The sequence below is a fragment of the Aethalodelphis obliquidens genome, unplaced genomic scaffold, assembly GCF_003676395.1.
Source record: "Aethalodelphis obliquidens isolate GAN/ISIS:26980383/991018 unplaced genomic scaffold, ASM367639v1 scaffold10, whole genome shotgun sequence".
Lineage (NCBI taxonomy): Eukaryota > Metazoa > Chordata > Mammalia > Artiodactyla > Delphinidae > Aethalodelphis > Aethalodelphis obliquidens.
Window position 1 is genome coordinate 43,994,449 of NW_020837954.1, and position 16,590 is coordinate 44,011,038.

Genomic DNA, 16,590 nt, shown 5'->3' on the forward strand with positions numbered 1-16,590 from the left:
AGATATACCACTGTCCTTTCCTTAAATTCTGTTTTGTACCATCCCACCATGAGAGTGTCTCATATAAAATATTCTTTCTCAAATATCCGGACTTCATTTCCAAGTCATTTAATTTTCCCCAGGTCGTTGACTCTGTGTCCTTGTCTTTAAATCATCTACTTCTTTCACCATTTCCATCTTTCTTATCTTTTTTGCAGAAAGTAATTTTTCCAAAGACATATTTCAATGCATAGAAGGGGGAAATTACTTCACTTTTATTTAGCATCTCCCGAAACTTTCTTTGTTTCAGGGAAAGCTGGAATCAAGTGACTTTCTCCTTTGTCTATCTGAGCAACGCAGTTTCTCCATCTCTGTATAAAGGTAAGCACCACTGGTGGCAGCCATCTAGCCATTGCTGGGTGGGACCAAACCTACTCTCAGCTCCAGAAGATAGCCCTGATTGGTCTCCGCTACTGGAAGTCCAATTGTCATGGTCACAAGGTTTGGTTCAGGGATGAGCCAGTCAGTGCAAAGCTTTGAGCTGCTGTTGGTTGATCGTGAGAGACAAACTCTCCTGTCACGTGAGAACAAGAGAGCGTGAAATTCTTCTACAATCATCAGGAAGTTAGCCCTAGGAGGCAACGAACATTGGGTATAAAAAAGAAGAGAGGTAGGGCTTCCCTGGTGGCACAGTGTTTGAGAGTCCACCTGCCAATGCAGGGGACACGGTTTGTGCCCCGGTCCGGGAAGATCTCACATGCCGCGGAGCGGCTGGGCCCGTGAGCCATGGCCACTGAGCCTGCGCGTCCGGAGCCTGTGCTCCGCAACGGGAGAGACCACAGCAGTGAGAGGCCCGTGTACCACAGACACACAAAAAAAAGCCTTGGCCTAGAAATGGGACAAACTCTTTACACCCTCCCTTGGCGTAAACTAGTCACATGGGCACATCTAACTGCAAAGGAACCCAGGAAGAGGAAGTGGATTTTTGGTAACTAGTTCCTAGTCTTGGCCTGGATAGAATACTTCAGGAGACTCTTAAATACATGGGAAAATGCCAACAGAGCATTGTGCATAGTATGAGCCCAGGTTTTCTAAGGTCGCAATCTCTAAGGTTCTAAGGTCCCACATAGCGTAAGCTATGTCTCTTTCTGTTCCAGCCCTGTGGCAAGGCTCTGCGTTTGTTCTTTTCCAGCCATGTTGGTACATTCATGATGTTCTCTATAGCAAACCCACCCCACCATCCCCTGATGAGCAATATGGATGTCACTGAAGTTCTTGGAGGAAGACAGAAATGTAATCAGATTCCTCCATGGATATCTGTTCTTTGCTCCAAAATTCTCTTCCCTTGTAGCACACTCACCTCACTTGTTCCTCTTCTCGGCCACATGCTTCCCTTTCGCCATCTCCAGCCCCTAAAAGCGTCCTCATTGAGCAGTTGGCTCTTGCCCTTTGTTATATGTCCACTCAGCAAAGCAAAAACCTGATATTAAGCCTAAAACCAAACAAGATATTTTTACCTCCAGCATACCCCTCAGGGAACTTAGCAGATCATTCCCTGAACAAAAAAGGTCTCTTCTTGGGGCAGGGCTAGGTGGGGAGTTGCTAAATAAGGAAATGAATTTTTGTCATAAAAATTCATTTACATAGAAAGAAAGACTGGAAGGATGTTAACAGTGTTTATCTCTAGGTAACTGGATTGCAAGTGGTTTTTTCCTCTTGCGTGTTCCTGTACTTTAATTTCTGTTTCCCGATCTTTCAAATTTTCTAAAGTACATGATGTAGTTCTTTAATCTGAAAGAAAAAAAGTAAAGGAAATTGTCTTTTGCTCAATTTTACTTATCAGTAGGGAAATGCCAATCAAAACCACAATGAGATACCACTTCATACCCATTAGGAGGGCAATTATGGAAAAAAAAAAAGACAACAGAAAATAACAAGTGTTGGCAAGGATGCAGAGAAATTAGAACCCTTGTGCATGTTGGTGGCAATGTAAAATGGTGCTGCCACTCTGGAAAACAGTATGGTGGTTTCTCAAAAAATTAAATATAGGAATATCATATGATCCAGCAATTCCACTTCTGGGTTTATACCCCAAAGAACTGAAAGCAGGGGCTTGAAGAGATAATTGTACAGCCATGTTCATAGCAGCATTATTCACAATATCCAAGAGATGAAAGCAACCCACGTGTCCATCAACGAATGAATAAATGAAATGTGGCATATACGTATGATGAAATATTATTCAGCTTTAAAAGGAAGGAAATTCTGACACATGCACACGGATGAACCTTGAGGAATTATGCCAAGAGAAATAAGGAGTCACAAAAAGACAAATATTGTATAATTCCACTTATATGAGTACGTATAGTGGTCAAATTCACAGAGACAGAAAGTAATATGGTGGTTGCCAGGGCTAGGGGAAGCAGGGATGGGGTGTTAGTGTTTAATGGGTAGAGAGTTTTAGATGGGAAAGGTGAAAATGTTCTAGAGATCGATAGTGGTGATGGTTGCCCAACAATGTAAATGTACTTAATGCCAATGAACTGTACACTTAAAAATGGTTAACATGGTAAATTTTATGTTATGTGTATTTTTCATAATTTTTTTAAAAAAAGAATTTATCTTTCCATAGACAATTTTACAAGAATTTTTGACTTGGATAGCTTGTGATTTCTTTTGAAAACCAGATATTTCCCTAGTTTGGGCTTTCCACCTACACAGTATGCCTTTTTATATGAATTTGTAAAAAAGAAGAAATACTCGTTTTACCAGTATTACATAAGGCTCAGGGGTTTAATAAGATATGGCTTCTCTTCTCCAAGGATTTGCCATCTAATAAGTGGGAAAGACAGGTAAACAATTAACTACAATCCGCAGGGAAATGCAATAGTGGCCAAGTGTAAGGATACAAGCAGTGAATTCTGCCTGGGTAGTTAAAGAGGCTTTTCAGAGAAAGAGGTGTTTAAACTGGACTTGGAAAAACCCTTGCGAATTTACTAATGAAAAAGATGGGATGAACATGGAGGGCACACTGGAAAGTGACATAGAGACGGGGGACAGCCCTGGGACAGGAGGAAATCAGTGACCCCAGTCTTAGGGCATCACGGGACCCTGAACACACCTGGCTGAATGCCAGCAGGGGGGCAAGCTCAGGCCTGGACGTGGCAGCGTTGTCTTTCCTGGGGAGATGACCCAGGATGTGGGCTGAACTCAGAAAGCAAAATCCAAGCCAGCCATGTGTCAGGACCAGAGCTGAGACCTTGGCTGGCTCGGTGGTGTGATTCTGGAGGGACACGGAGCATGCTGGAGCTTCCTGTGTAAACAGGGGAATGGCTCCCTGCATGTTGGTGCCTGATTGCGTGCAGCTGTTGGTTTTGCAGTCTGACAAGGAATGGAGTAGAAGTGCTTTTCATTAACTGCAAAAGCTTATGTAACGTTTCTTGTCGGCATCTTGGACTTGGCCGTTCTGCAACGCGTCTCCCCCCAGTACCCACACACATGGACTTGCGTGGGGCAGTGGAGTGCAAATGGCGCACAGCTGTACAACCAGTGCCTTGGCCCCAGCACGGGGAGAACAGAGCGTGCTGGTGTGCTGGAAATCCGTGGGTGCTGTGTCAGTCATTCTGAGTCGTGGGATTGGTGGGGGGGAATCAGCTTGCGAGGAGGAGACAGAGGGCGTGTAGAATTACGCGTCTTGGACCTGGAAGGTCATCAAGATCAACTCATTCACCGGTTTATTGTCAATCGGTGTGGGTCACTCTTGTCACTGCAGCTGTCTCTGCTGTTTGAATCTTCTGCCATGTGCTGGTCCCTGCCTTCTGTTGGGCACTTCTATTTCCGGCAACCACAAAGATGGCCTTTACGGCTCCTCTCTGCATCCCCAGGCTTCCCTAAGAGGTACTTTAACCCTGCTCCCAGGGCCACAGAAGTGTCCAGGATCCATGAGCGTCCACAGCCAAATCTCATCTGGCCATGGCAGGAGCACAAAGTATAGGGGACGGGCCATGTGGAGAATCCTACAAATGTACCCCATCTCATTTTCCAAATTCCCAGGATTCTATCACCTACCTGGGGTCAGACCTTGACTCTCTTACCCAAACAGCACCTAAACCTCTACCCTCTTCCCTTCTTGGAAGCCTCCTTAATTCCCCAGGTGGGCCTGACTCACAAAGAGCTGGAAATTCCCTGCCTGGGGTCAGGATACCCAGGTCTGGGAACACAAAGCCCTGGCTGCCTTTCCTGGAAGGGAAAGGGGGAAATTATCTTTCCATCGTGTTCACTGATAGGTCAGAATAGCACAAAAGATAAGCTATGATTAATTTCTCAGTATCTCACCTTGTTACACATGGATGGTCTCATTCACCTGAACACCTGGAGACAGGTGAGCTGGACTCACTCATCTGATACCATAATGTCAAGTGGAGCTGTTGGCCCTACCACCTGGTAGTCTGTTCATGGGTCTCTCTTGACTCCCCAAGATGTAACTGCTGGACACTTCCAGGTGGGCCTCTGATTGCTCCTTCATTTCCTTTAATTTACACTCACAGCTGCTCCTAGGTGACACCTCCCATCTCATCCCAGCTCTGCCTCCTGTTCACTCCTAGACATTCTCCTGCATCCTTAGGCACAAAGCCCCAGGGAACCTGATCTGATTTTAGGGCAGAGCCCCACTGATACAGCAGGACCTAACCCTAGCAAAGCAGTGACTGAGGGTTGGGAATCTAAGGTATGAACCCTCCTTACTTTCATACAATTCTAAAACTACTTTTGAACTAGGAATCCTGGCACTGCTGACCCAGAGGAGTACTGCCATTTGTGACGAGCCAGCTGTCCCCAGGCCCAGGTCAAGAAGCCCTGGGATCGAATGGCCTGAACTCCACTAAATGGACAAGGCCCTTCTTTTCCGGAATTTGAAACGATTAAGTGGCTCAGTGAAGGCACTTTGTTCACTGAAGGAAGGGCCTTGTTGGTTGGCTTTCTCTAGAGTGTTCTTTAAGGACGTTTCCCACCTTCCAGATTCTATATATTTGATTTTCCATCTTGTCTGGGTTCCTCGGAAAGCTGGAGCCTTCCCTCTGATGTCCAAATGCAGGGCATCGACAAGCTCTTTACGCTGGAAGATGTGCTAACATCGGGGCCACTCCTTAGGCATCCTTTTCCAGCCCCTCCCAACAATCTCTGAGCCTGAGCTCCACTTCACGTCTGGTGTCTGGGATGTATGTCCGCATGTTTAAAGCGTCTTCTGCATGTCAGCTCCTGCCCTCCTTTCCCAGGTCTGGAAACTACGTCCTTTTACCTCCTCCTGGCTGTAGCCCCCAAAGCTGGAGGGCATGTCACCGTGGCCTGCTGCAGCAGCCTATGTGTACGAGCAGATATAGCATCCAACGATCTGATTTATGTTTTCCAGATTTACCGCATCGCTCGCATACCCAGGCCGGCTGATATTTTAGGAATGTGAATCAGAGTGTCTGGCATGGCTCCCTCTGCAGCCGAGCTCCGGCTGCAGGCATAATGAAGTTGGGAGGGGGGAAGAACTCTACTTATCGGGGAGGAAATGTGTGTCAGTAACAAGTCTGCCTGGCAACAGCACTAGGAGAGATCCCAGGCCCCAAGATCAGAGCCAGCATCTCCACACTGGTGGAGAAGCGTCACGCTGCACAATTTTCCTCCTTGGTGGGCTGACTACCTTCTTTAAAAAAAAAAAAAAAAAAAAATGGAAAATAAGTGTTTTGTACATGCATTCTCCAAAAGATATCCCCCTAACTTGCCATCAAACAGGGAGATTGCAATAAACTGAAATGTCACCGGGCTGGGTCTGTCCACGGAGATGTTATACGTGAATAATAAGAGATGAGTTTCTGCAATGCAGTAAGAGGCAGGAAGATGAAGCTGAAAGAAACAGAGCTAACTGACTCTCTGCAACTCAGTGTAGGACTCTGCTGCTTAGGGAGTAGGGCTCAAGACTAGGGAGACAGGGAAATATTCCTCTATTTTTTCCTAAGCTTCTTGGCATGTGCTGCTAAATATAGAGTTTCCTATTTCTCAAGGAGTCTATTCAGAATGAGGGAGAAAGTGGAACAAGGACTGATCTAGACATCTGCACATGTGGGGCTACGACAAGAGCAGTGGTTCTTTTTCACCTCTGGATGCCAATGCCTAGAGCAACAATAGACACCAGGTAGCAGCCTCATACAGGTGTGTTGAGCCAAACCTGGACCTGGCTCTCTTTGTACTTTGAGTGCCCCTGAGTGTATCTCTTTACCCTTCCAGGCATCCTTTTTACCATCTGGAGAATGAACCGATGATCTCTTAGGGATTGTCCCAGGTCCCACATTCTAGGGTCTCATGGTCAAAAGTGGTCTTACGGGCTTCTCTGGTGGCGCAGTGGTTGAGAGTCCGCCTGCTGATGCAGGGGACGTGGGTTCGTGCCCTGGTCCAGGAAGATCCCGCATGCCGCGGAGCGGCTGGGCCTGTGGACCGTGGCTGCTGGGCCTGCATGTCCGGAGCCTGTGCTTTGCGACAGGAGAGGCCACAGAAGTGAGACCCGCGTACCGCCAAAAAAAAAAAAAAAAAAAAAAGTGGTCTTACAATTTTTAAAAAGCAGGGAATTAAAAATGTTCCCATAAATGTTTATATCTCAAATGCCTGATCTTCAGGTTCTGCTCTATTATCACAGTGTGTGCACACAACTCTTCAGACTTGAATGTTCCCATGAATACATCATTCAGTGGTATCTGGGATACATTTACATTTTTAGCATCAGTGTAATTCTATTTGGTTTTATGCCACGGGAAGTTCAAGCCTGATTCAATTACGGGGTTTCACAAAATGAGTTTTTAAAAAGGGAAGACAATGCGTTGCACATGTTATAACATTGTACTTTGCATTGTTATCCAATCAGGCATGTTGGGGGTGGCTCGTGCTTCGGTCCAAGAATTTAGCAATCCGTAAAGTTGAATATTTTACTATCTTATTTGGAAGCATGGAATTTAAGAGCTGGAACGGACCTTCGAGGTGGGCAGGCATCACCTACTAAAATAAGGGCAGGGAACTTTGCGTACACTTTTGCATACCTCTCACCTCCTAATGTAGCTTTCATATTGTTGGCTTGAAAAACTGAACAGAAAAAGCCTTGATTGCTAAACCTGGGAACGAGGAGGGCTTTGGGAGCATCAAACAGACCAGCATGCAATCTGAGAGCGCTTCCCTTTCTATCAAAAACAGCCATAGTAAGATTGCAATTCCTGTCTGTCAGAGAAGGGGCAGAGGTAACCGTGCAGAACTGCACAGAGGGAGAATTCTTCCCAGGTAACAGCTGCAGCTGACTTTTTCCATAAAGTACACACTGAAAAGAAGCAACCCTCCGTGGAAATAGAGTTGAAGTCAACTCAGACTTAACAGGGGGAACATTGAGTCAGTTCAGCACGAATGAGGAGTTATAGCAGTTGGTTAAAACCTCTGGTCTGAGTAAGCAGACATGGTAACTGTAGAACCCAGAAGGGAAATTCAAACCAAAAAGGATGAGAAGCAAAAGTCCTGAGATCACCCAAGTGAGGTATGAGATGAGAGGGGAAATCACGGGGACATTTTCCTAAGTCCTACTGAGGCCATGTAGTTGCAGGGAGACTCCTAGTCTTAACCAGTGAGAAGTGTAAGCTGTAATGCAGAAGGCAGGACTCACGGTCAAGCCTGAAGACGAGGGGAAGTTGAATACTGGAGACTGAAAAAAGAAGTCAAAGGCAAGCTGGAAGAATTGAGGGAAGGGAAGGGTCAAAGCAGCAAACTCAGAGCAAAGACAGTGAGTCTTGGTGGCACAGTGGTTGAGAGTCCGCCTGCTGATGCAGGGGACACAGGTTCGTGCCCCAGTCCGGGAAGATCCCACATGCCGCGGAGCGGCTGGGCCCGTGAGCCATGGCCGCTGAGCCTGCGCGTCTGGAGCCTGTGCTCCGCAACGGGAGAGGCCACAACAGTGAGAGGCCCACGTAAGGCAAAAAACAAACAAACAAAAAAACAAAAAAAAAAAGACAGTGAGTCTTAAATTTCTGGAGTTCTTTTATATGATGCTTGATCCATGGCTAGGGTGACCATTTAGAGGAACTACATAGAGGTTTGGACAAATAAGAGGACCCAAACTGGATCATGACAAAATTACTTCCTTTAGACAATGTCCTTAAATATTAGAAGTTAATACCAGAACCACAATCTATATGTATCTATCTTCATTTTATTTTGGCTAGAAGCAATGTTACCCCCAAACTGGGTTCATTTTTTGGTGGGTGTCAAGCCAAGAGATAAAACGGAGCAAAAGCTCAGGAGAAGACAGTATTTATTACTTGCAGCAAGTAAGGAAAACACCGGGGAAATTTTAAGCTAAGGGTACATGCATATTCATGAAGGGGCTTGAGCAGAGGAGAATTCAGCATTGAATTGGGGCAGAGGTTGACAGAGTCCAAGCTTTAGCTGATTGAAGTCATAAGGGTCAGAAAAGGTCAATGTCATCATTCCTTAGGTCCTGACCAGACTGGGGTCTTATTAAGCAGTTACCATCCTCCACCTAGGTAGGGACCTTAGTTCCTGCAGAACTCAAAGATGTGTATCAGATGGTGATGTATATCCTGTGAGGAGGAACTAGGATTCTGTTTCATTGCTGAACTATTGTTTCTGGACTGCTTTTCATTCCTTTGTTCCCTAAAGGTCATTAATTACTGAGACCTCCTCAAGGACAAGCATTGTGGCCAGGCTCAGATCACAAAACGGCTTCTCTTATGTCAAGAAAGCCATGACTGGTTCTCTTTCTCTGGGCACCCCCCAACCCCCATCTACTAACAGTAACAGAAAACCCGGCAGAAAGGAGTTTGAACCATAAGGAACATTTATTGATTGATTGATTGATTGATGTTGGGGATAGGAGTTTTTATTAATTAATTTATTTTTGCTGTGTTGGGTCTTCGTTTCTGTGCGAGGGCTTTCTCTAGTTGTGGCAAGCAGGGGCCACTCTTCATCGCGGTGTGTGGGCCTCTCACTGTCGTGGCCTCTCTTGTTGCGGAGCACAGGCTCCAGACGCGCAGGCTCAGTAGTTGTGGCTCACGGGCCTAGTTGCTCCGTGGCATGTGGGATCCTCCCAGGCCAGGGCTCGAACCCATGTCCCTTGCATTAGCAGGCAGATTCTTAACCACTGCACCACCAGGGAAGCCCAAGGAACATTTATTGTCTCATAAAACAGGAAGTTAGGTGAGATAGGACAATTCCAGAGTTCTTCCAATCAGGGTCCCCATGCCTCCTGCAAGAACCCAATTCTTTCCACCTTTCGCCTCCCCCATCCTCAAAGCGATGTCCTCTTAGGATGGCTCTCCTCATGGCTTCTGCAGTTTTAGGCATCCATGTAGATAACAATGTTCAAGACAGGAAAAACAGAAAGTCCCTCCCTTGTGTAACTTCTTAACAGCAAAGAATCACTTCCCAGAAGTGCTTCTCATAATTTTTCCTCACATCTTTTCAATCATAATTGCATTACACTCCCATGCAATTGCCGAAAGCAATCTTTTGGCAAGGGAAGCTAGATAAACAGACCAGCTGAGACTGATAAAAGTTCATTCTGTGGGGCCTTTCCCTGTTGCTACTTTGGTCAGATTCTTTTTTTTTTTTTTTGGTGGTACGTGGGCCTCACTGTTGTGGCCTCTCCCGTTGCGGAGCACAGGCTCCGGACGCGCAGGCTCAGCAGCCATGGCTCATGGGCCCAGCCGCTCCGTGGCATGTGGGATCTTCCCGGACCGCGGCACGAACCCGTGTCCCCTGCATCGGCAGGCGGACTCTCAACCACTGCGCCACCAGGGAAGCCCCCTGTTGCCACTTTGAATGGGATTGTTTTCTTCTCTTTCAGATATTTCATTGTTAATGTATAGAAATGCAACTGATTTTTGTATGTTGATTTTGTATCCTGTAGCTTTATTGAATTCATTTATTCTAAGAGTTTTTTGGTGGAGTCTTTGGGGTTTTCTATATACAAGATCATGTCATCTGCAGATAGAGATAACTTTATGCTATTCTTTCCAGTTTGGATGCCTTTTATTTCTTTTTCTTGTCTGATTGCTTTTGGCTAGGACTTCCAGTACTATGTTGAAAAACAATGGTGAGAGTGGTTACCCTTGTCTTGTTCCTGATTTTAGAGGAAAAGCTTTCAGCTTTTCACAGTTGAGTATGATGTTAGCTGTGGATTTTTTCATATATGACCTTTATGTTGAGGGATGTTGTTTCTATACCTCATTTGTTGAGAGCTTTTATCATGAAAGGGTGTTGAATTTTGTCAAGTGCTTTTTCTGCATCTATCGAGAGGATCATATGATTTTTATTCTATTAAAGTAGTGTATAATGTTTATTGATTTGTGTATATTGAAACATCCTTGCATCCCATGGATAAATCCCACTTGATCATGATACAGGATCCTTTTAATGTGCTGTTGAATTCAGTTTACTAAAATTTTGTTGAGAATTTTTGCATCTATATTTATTGAGGATATTGACCTGTAGTTTTCTTTTCTTATAGTGTCCTTATCTGGTTTTGGTATCAGGGTAATGCTGGCCTCATAAAACGAATTTAGCAGTGTTCCCTCCTCTTCAGTTTTTTGGAAGAATTTGAGAAGATTGACATTAATCCTTCTGTAAATGTTTGGTAGAATTTACCAATGATCATCTGGTACTGGGCTTTTCTTTGTTGGGAGGTTTTGATTACTGATTCAATATCATTAGTCATTATTGGTCTATTCAGATTTTCTGTCTCTTCATGATTCCATCTTGGTAGGTTCTGTGTTTCTAGGAGTTTATCCATTTCTTCTAGTTATCCAGTTCGTTGATGTATAATTGTTCATAGTGACCTCTATGATCCTTTATATTTTTATGGTCTCGGTTGCAATGCTTCCTCTTTCATTTATAATTTTATTTGAAACCTCTCTCTCTCTCTCTCTCTCTCTCTCTCTCTCTCTCCCTCTCCCTCTCCCTCTCTCTGTTAGTCTAGCTAAAAGTTTGTCAACTTTGTTTAACTTTTCAAAAAATCAACTCAGTTTCATTGATTTTTTTTTAGTTGTCTTTGTACTTTCTATTTTATTTGTGTCTGCTCTAATCTTTATTATTTCCTTCCTTATGTTAATTTTGGACTTAGTTTGTTCTCCTGTTTCTAATTCCTTGAGATGTAAAGCTATGTTGTTTATTTAGATCTTTCTTTTTTTTAATGTAGGCATTTATTGCTAAATACTTCCCTCTTAGAACTTCTTTTGCTGAAACCCATAAGTTTTTGTATGTTGTGTTTTCATTTTTGTTTTTTTTTCTTCTTCCATAGTCTATGATTAAAAGATTATTTTAATGTTATTGACAGATAGAGAAGTGCTGAAATCACACATGAATTATCGCAAAGTGAGCACACCAATGTAACCAGCACCAGGTCAAGAAATAGGACTACATCAGGACCCTCAGAAGCTCCTAGTGTGCCCTCCCAATCAGACGCCCTCCCTTCTCCCCAAGATCTCCATTCATCTCATTTCTAACACCACATATTGTTTTTGAAGCTTACATAAATGGAACCCTACAGGATGTGTTCTTTTATGTCAAGCTTCTTCACTCAAAATTATATCTGCCAGATTTAGTCGTGCTGGTGACTGTAGCAATAGTTTGTTCATGTTCATCAGCGTATAGAGTTCATTGCAATTATTTGCCCATTCGCTGTTAATGGGCGTTTAGGGTTTTCCAATTTGGGACTGTTACGAACAATGTTGTAATATTGCTGTGTCTTTTGGTACATATGCACTCATATATCTAGGAGTGGAATTGCTTGGTAATAGGATATACACACATTCAATTTTAATGGATAATACCACACTTTTCCAAAGCACCTATTTACATTTCTACCAGAAGTGTTTGAGGGCTCCAACAATTCTGCAACAACACTGGTATGATCTGTCTTTTTTATTTTAGCTTTTCTGGTAGAGTCTATAGTGGGACCCCCTTGTTTTCATTGCATTTCTCTCATGACAAGTGAGATTCAGCATTTTCCCATGTTTATTTGGATATCCCCTTCTGTGAAATGTCTGGTGATCAATCTTGCCCACTTTTCTATTAGATTGTCTCTTGTTTGCTTATAGAGTTCCAGATATGAGCACTTTGTCAGTTATATGTGCTGTAATAGCTTCTCCCATCCTGTGGCTTGTGCTTTCACTCCGTCATGATGTCTTCTGATGACCATGAGGATGAATGCCATCCAGACTTTGCCATGATGTCTTCTGATGACCATGAGGATGAATGCCATCCAGCTCAGGCTCCTTCCTGGTTTTAGTCTTATCTTCTGTTCTGTTTCTAGTCTTCCTGCTTTTGCTGGAGCAAACTTCATCATAAGACAGAGAACTCACCTCTTCCAATCCTGCAAGGTATAGTTTTACCTGGCTGTCAGCTATGAAAGGCAGAAAAGACCTTTTATCAGACATATTTTTCTTCTTTTTCTACTTGTAGAGGACGAACTTTGAGAGAAGCTTATCTCTTTCTCATAAAAACTCACTGAGAGCTTTAAGAAGCAGCAGACACATTCTACAGCCTGAAAAGTTCTGCTAAATAATGATTCAGTCTCAAACGGCATGTGCTCTGAGTCCCAAGAGAGAATGGGCGACAATTTAACCAGCTGCTTTGTTAAAGCCTAACAAGAACAGCTAACTTAGCCAGGGACAGACAAATCCTCACTGACCTTCAATCCTACCTTGGATGGTACCTTTTAAAGTCTATCATTTGTAACACTTCACTGCTAGTTACTGATACCTATCAGGAATCATTCACAATTCAAACTAGCTTATATGAATAAAAGGGGGGTGAAGATTTATTAGGTCATGTAACTGAATAGTCCTAGTATAAAGCTGTCATAGCTGCATACAGGGGCTCAAGCAATTTCATTTGGACCAAGTTTCTCACTACCTTTCCATTTTACTTTCCTCTGTGTTAGCATTGTGTGTCATTCATGGGAATTTCTGGTGGTCCACTGGTTAGGACTCCATGCTTTCACTGCCAGGGGTGCTGGTTTGATCCCTGGTCAGGGAACTTAAGATCCCACAAGCCACGCAGTGCAGCTGCCACTGGAAGTGAGTGAGGAGGGCAGTATAGGCATTTCCCGTGACGTGAGAGCCTGGACTCCATTAGGCAGCAGGTGGGGAATAATCAACACACCAGGGATCAGAGCGAAGCGGACCCAAGGACAGAGGCGGCAGCTGCCTCTGCTGCCCCCACCACCACCGCCCCACCGCCGGGGCTCAGCCCAGTGACAGGCCCTGTGCCCCCACAGCCGCCCCGCGGTGCCCGCCCTGTGTTTTCATTTTTGTTTGTCTCAAGATACTTTCTGATTTCCCTTTAGATTTCTTTATTGATCCATTTGTTGTTCAGGAGTGTGTTGTTTAATTTCCATGTATTTGTGAATTTTTCAGTTTTCTTCCTGTTATTGATTACTGGTTTCATACCATTGTGATTGGAAAAGATACTAGATATGATTTCAGTCTTCTTAAATTTGTAAAGACTTGCTTGGTGGCCCGACATATAATCTATTCTGCAGAATTTCCCATGTGCACTTAAGAAGGATGTGTGTTCTGTTGGATGGAATGTTCTGTATGTGTCTGTTAGTGCCATTCGTTGTACAATATTATTCAGGTCAGGGAAAACTGATGTTGCCATGAAATTGGAAGACATATCCAACATAGCAGTAATGAGATGTAGCCATTCAGTGAAGAATCAGACAGACTTGGTTTTATTCTTGACTCCATTTTCTAGCTGACAGTCCTTGGGCAGTTACTTACTTTCTCTAGACCCATTTCCATTGCCGCTATTCCTTTGGCATATGAGTTCTTTCATGGGAGGCAATATTGTGAGGGATACCACAGCAATGAATGAGGCATTTTATAAGTCCCCAAAAAAGAGTGCTTGCCTAGAGGCTGTGGACAAGGAAGCAGGGGAAACAAATGTCCCCGTTTTCCTCTCCTCTCACCTTCTGATTTCTGTTACTGTCCCCCCACCTTGGCCAAACCCAACAAGAAGCCAAAGAGACAAGGGTGGAGAATGGATGGGGGAGGGGCAAAGGAGAATAGCCAGCAAAGTTGTTGTATGCACCTGATATGTACTACCAGATGTATGCAGGTAAATGAGTATTATTTTTATTTCCATAATCTTGAAGTCAAGTTTTGGAAAAGAGAAAAGTCAAATTTCCTATGTATAAGAAACAAGCTTGGGGCTTCCCTGGTTGCGCAGTGGTTGAGAGTCCGCCTGCCGATGCAGGGGACACGGGTTCATGCCCGGGTCTGGGAAGATCCCACATGCCGCGGAGGGGCTGGGCCCGTGAGCCATGGCCGCTGAGCCTGCGCGTCCGGAGCCTGTGCTCCGCAACGGGAGAGGCCACAACAGTGAGAGGCCTGCGTACTGCAAAAAAAAAAAAAAGAAAGAAACAAGCTTGGTGCCCTAGACTGTATGTTAGGGATATCATGGTTCCCAAACTTCCTGCTCCTGGTTTCTCTCATCCACAGATCAAGGCATGTTAAAAGAAAGTTAGTATCTACTGAGATTCAGCTCTTTGAGGAGAGTTGTGAAAAGTGTGTTTAGAATAGCTTTGTGATCTTCCTGCCCCTGTAAATGCACTGTAGCCCCCACTCTGCACAGATTGTCTCTTTGTGCCAAATGAGTTCCTCCCCTCTAACTAAACTGACCTGGCAGTATAGCCAGACACTCGATAAACACGTCTGACAGAAGCTGTGGTAATAACAACAAGGAAGGCCATCTGTCTTCAGCTGTGATGACAGCCTCAATAGTGCATGCATCTTGAATAGTTTTCTCTGAAGTGATGGTGATTCCAGCCAACCATTCAGTACAGCCACTCTCTCTTCTCTCTACCCTTCAGTGACCAGTGAGTGATGACAGGTCACTGTTCCATTCTAAACTCAAGAGCCAAACTTCTGCAGCCCATGCAGGTTTCTCCTAGCTCAGAGATGATTCAGTGTCAATGAGGGTCAATGAATTACAAGTGGGATCTGATGAGTATGGACATTTAAAGGTACACCCTTCTCACACCTCCCGTTCTCACCCACTTCACCTTTCTTCACTTCTCCCCACTGCCTCAGATTTTTGCTTCCTTATCTCCTCTTTACTCTGTGCCCCCCACCTATGGATTTAGGTAGGATGAACCACACAGTCAACCAGACTTCCCTGCCTTTGAGGGGTGGAGCACATTTCCCAGCCACAGGAGAAAACCAGCTTAGTTTCCAAAGTAGATCTGTTTTCCTCACTAATTTACCTTGAGACAGTAACTGATATGGCCTCCAGTTTTGATTACTTACGAACTTGGGTGCCATTCCTGGTTGTTTATTCCACAAATTACACTCTTCTGATGGCTTGACTCATCACACAAGGATGCCAGATACTCACCAGTTCTCTTCCAAGGGAACTAATGTGTGAATCCCTTCCCTGCTTACCCCTTACTCAACTGCCGAGGGAGCCAGAGAGAAAGTATTTTTAACTGGGTCCTGTTTTGATAAGATTTTAGGTGTTACCTTTAAAAGAAACAGATAAAAACCTTCCTCTTCTTCCGCTCTTCCAACTGTAGCAAAAGAAATAAAAGAAAAGCACACCTGGGGGAGGGAAGAAGATGTTCTCTCAACAGTAAGAAATGTGTCAGCAGCTACAAGTTAATTTAGAAATTTATAGATAGTTCCAAAGAGGGGAAGATTTAGTACAAATTACATTTCTTGTAAAAGCAACAGTTACCTTTATTTAATGGATATGTGGAAGAACTTTTTGTCATCTGTGCCTGGAGTTATTTGCTTCAATTATCTTGGTAGATGTCAATTTCACCTTTTCCTCTTCTCTTGAAAGAGAGAACATTGTTTGTTAGAAAGGAAATCCCGTTCCCTTCTAAAGTATCAGGTGCCTGTCATGTCACTAAAGAAAAATGTCTATAAGCAGCCTCCTCTGCACGGATGGGCGTAGGATCCTTGCTCAGATAAGATGATTAGATCATTTTTTTCCAAACAACAGTCATTTATTTCTCACAGTTCTGGATTCTGGGAAGTCCAAGGTCAAAACTTTGGCAGATTCTGTATCTAGTACAGGACTTCCTCCTGGTTCATAAATGGCTGTCTTCTCTCTGAGTTCTCACACAGTGGAACAGGTTAGGGGGCAAGATGATTAGATCTTAGCATAGCATCTGAAAGGGTACAAGCTTGAGCATCATACCCTGAGAGCAGTACTTCTTAACCGAATTTGCACATTAGAACCACGTGTGTGTGTGCGTGTGTGCATGCGTGCACGCACATACATACACATACACACTGATTTCCTGGGCATCACCCTGGAGCATCTGATTCAATTGTTCTGAGGTAGGGCCAGGCACTGGCAGGTTTTTAAAGCTCCTTAATGATTCTAATGTGCATCCAGGTTGAGAATCACTGGCTCATAACTTCAAGAAGAAACCTGACCATTCCCATACCTGGCTTTGTTGCCTTATGAATTAGATAACTGTCTTCTGAAATTCAAAAGGAGATTCTTAAAACTGGTTGCCTGTCTGCAGCCAATGACAACCAGCAACGAAAGAGAAAGGAAGTGTAA

General features: G+C 44.1%; 1 protein-coding gene across 16 annotated transcripts in view; it reads left to right on the forward strand.

The window, feature by feature from the left end:
* Window positions 1–16,590, forward strand: part of SIPA1L1 (signal induced proliferation associated 1 like 1) — a 497,889-nt gene that overhangs the window by 26,218 nt on the left and 455,081 nt on the right. For 15 of the 16 annotated variants that reach the window (XM_027111671.1, XM_027111670.1, XM_027111665.1 and 12 more), the window contains one exon: window positions 290–360. The exons of the other annotated variant lie outside the window; for it this stretch is intronic. The gene's annotated coding sequence lies outside the window, so the exon portion shown is untranslated. The remainder of the gene's footprint in view (window positions 1–289; window positions 361–16,590) is intronic. 16 annotated transcript variants of the gene reach the window in all.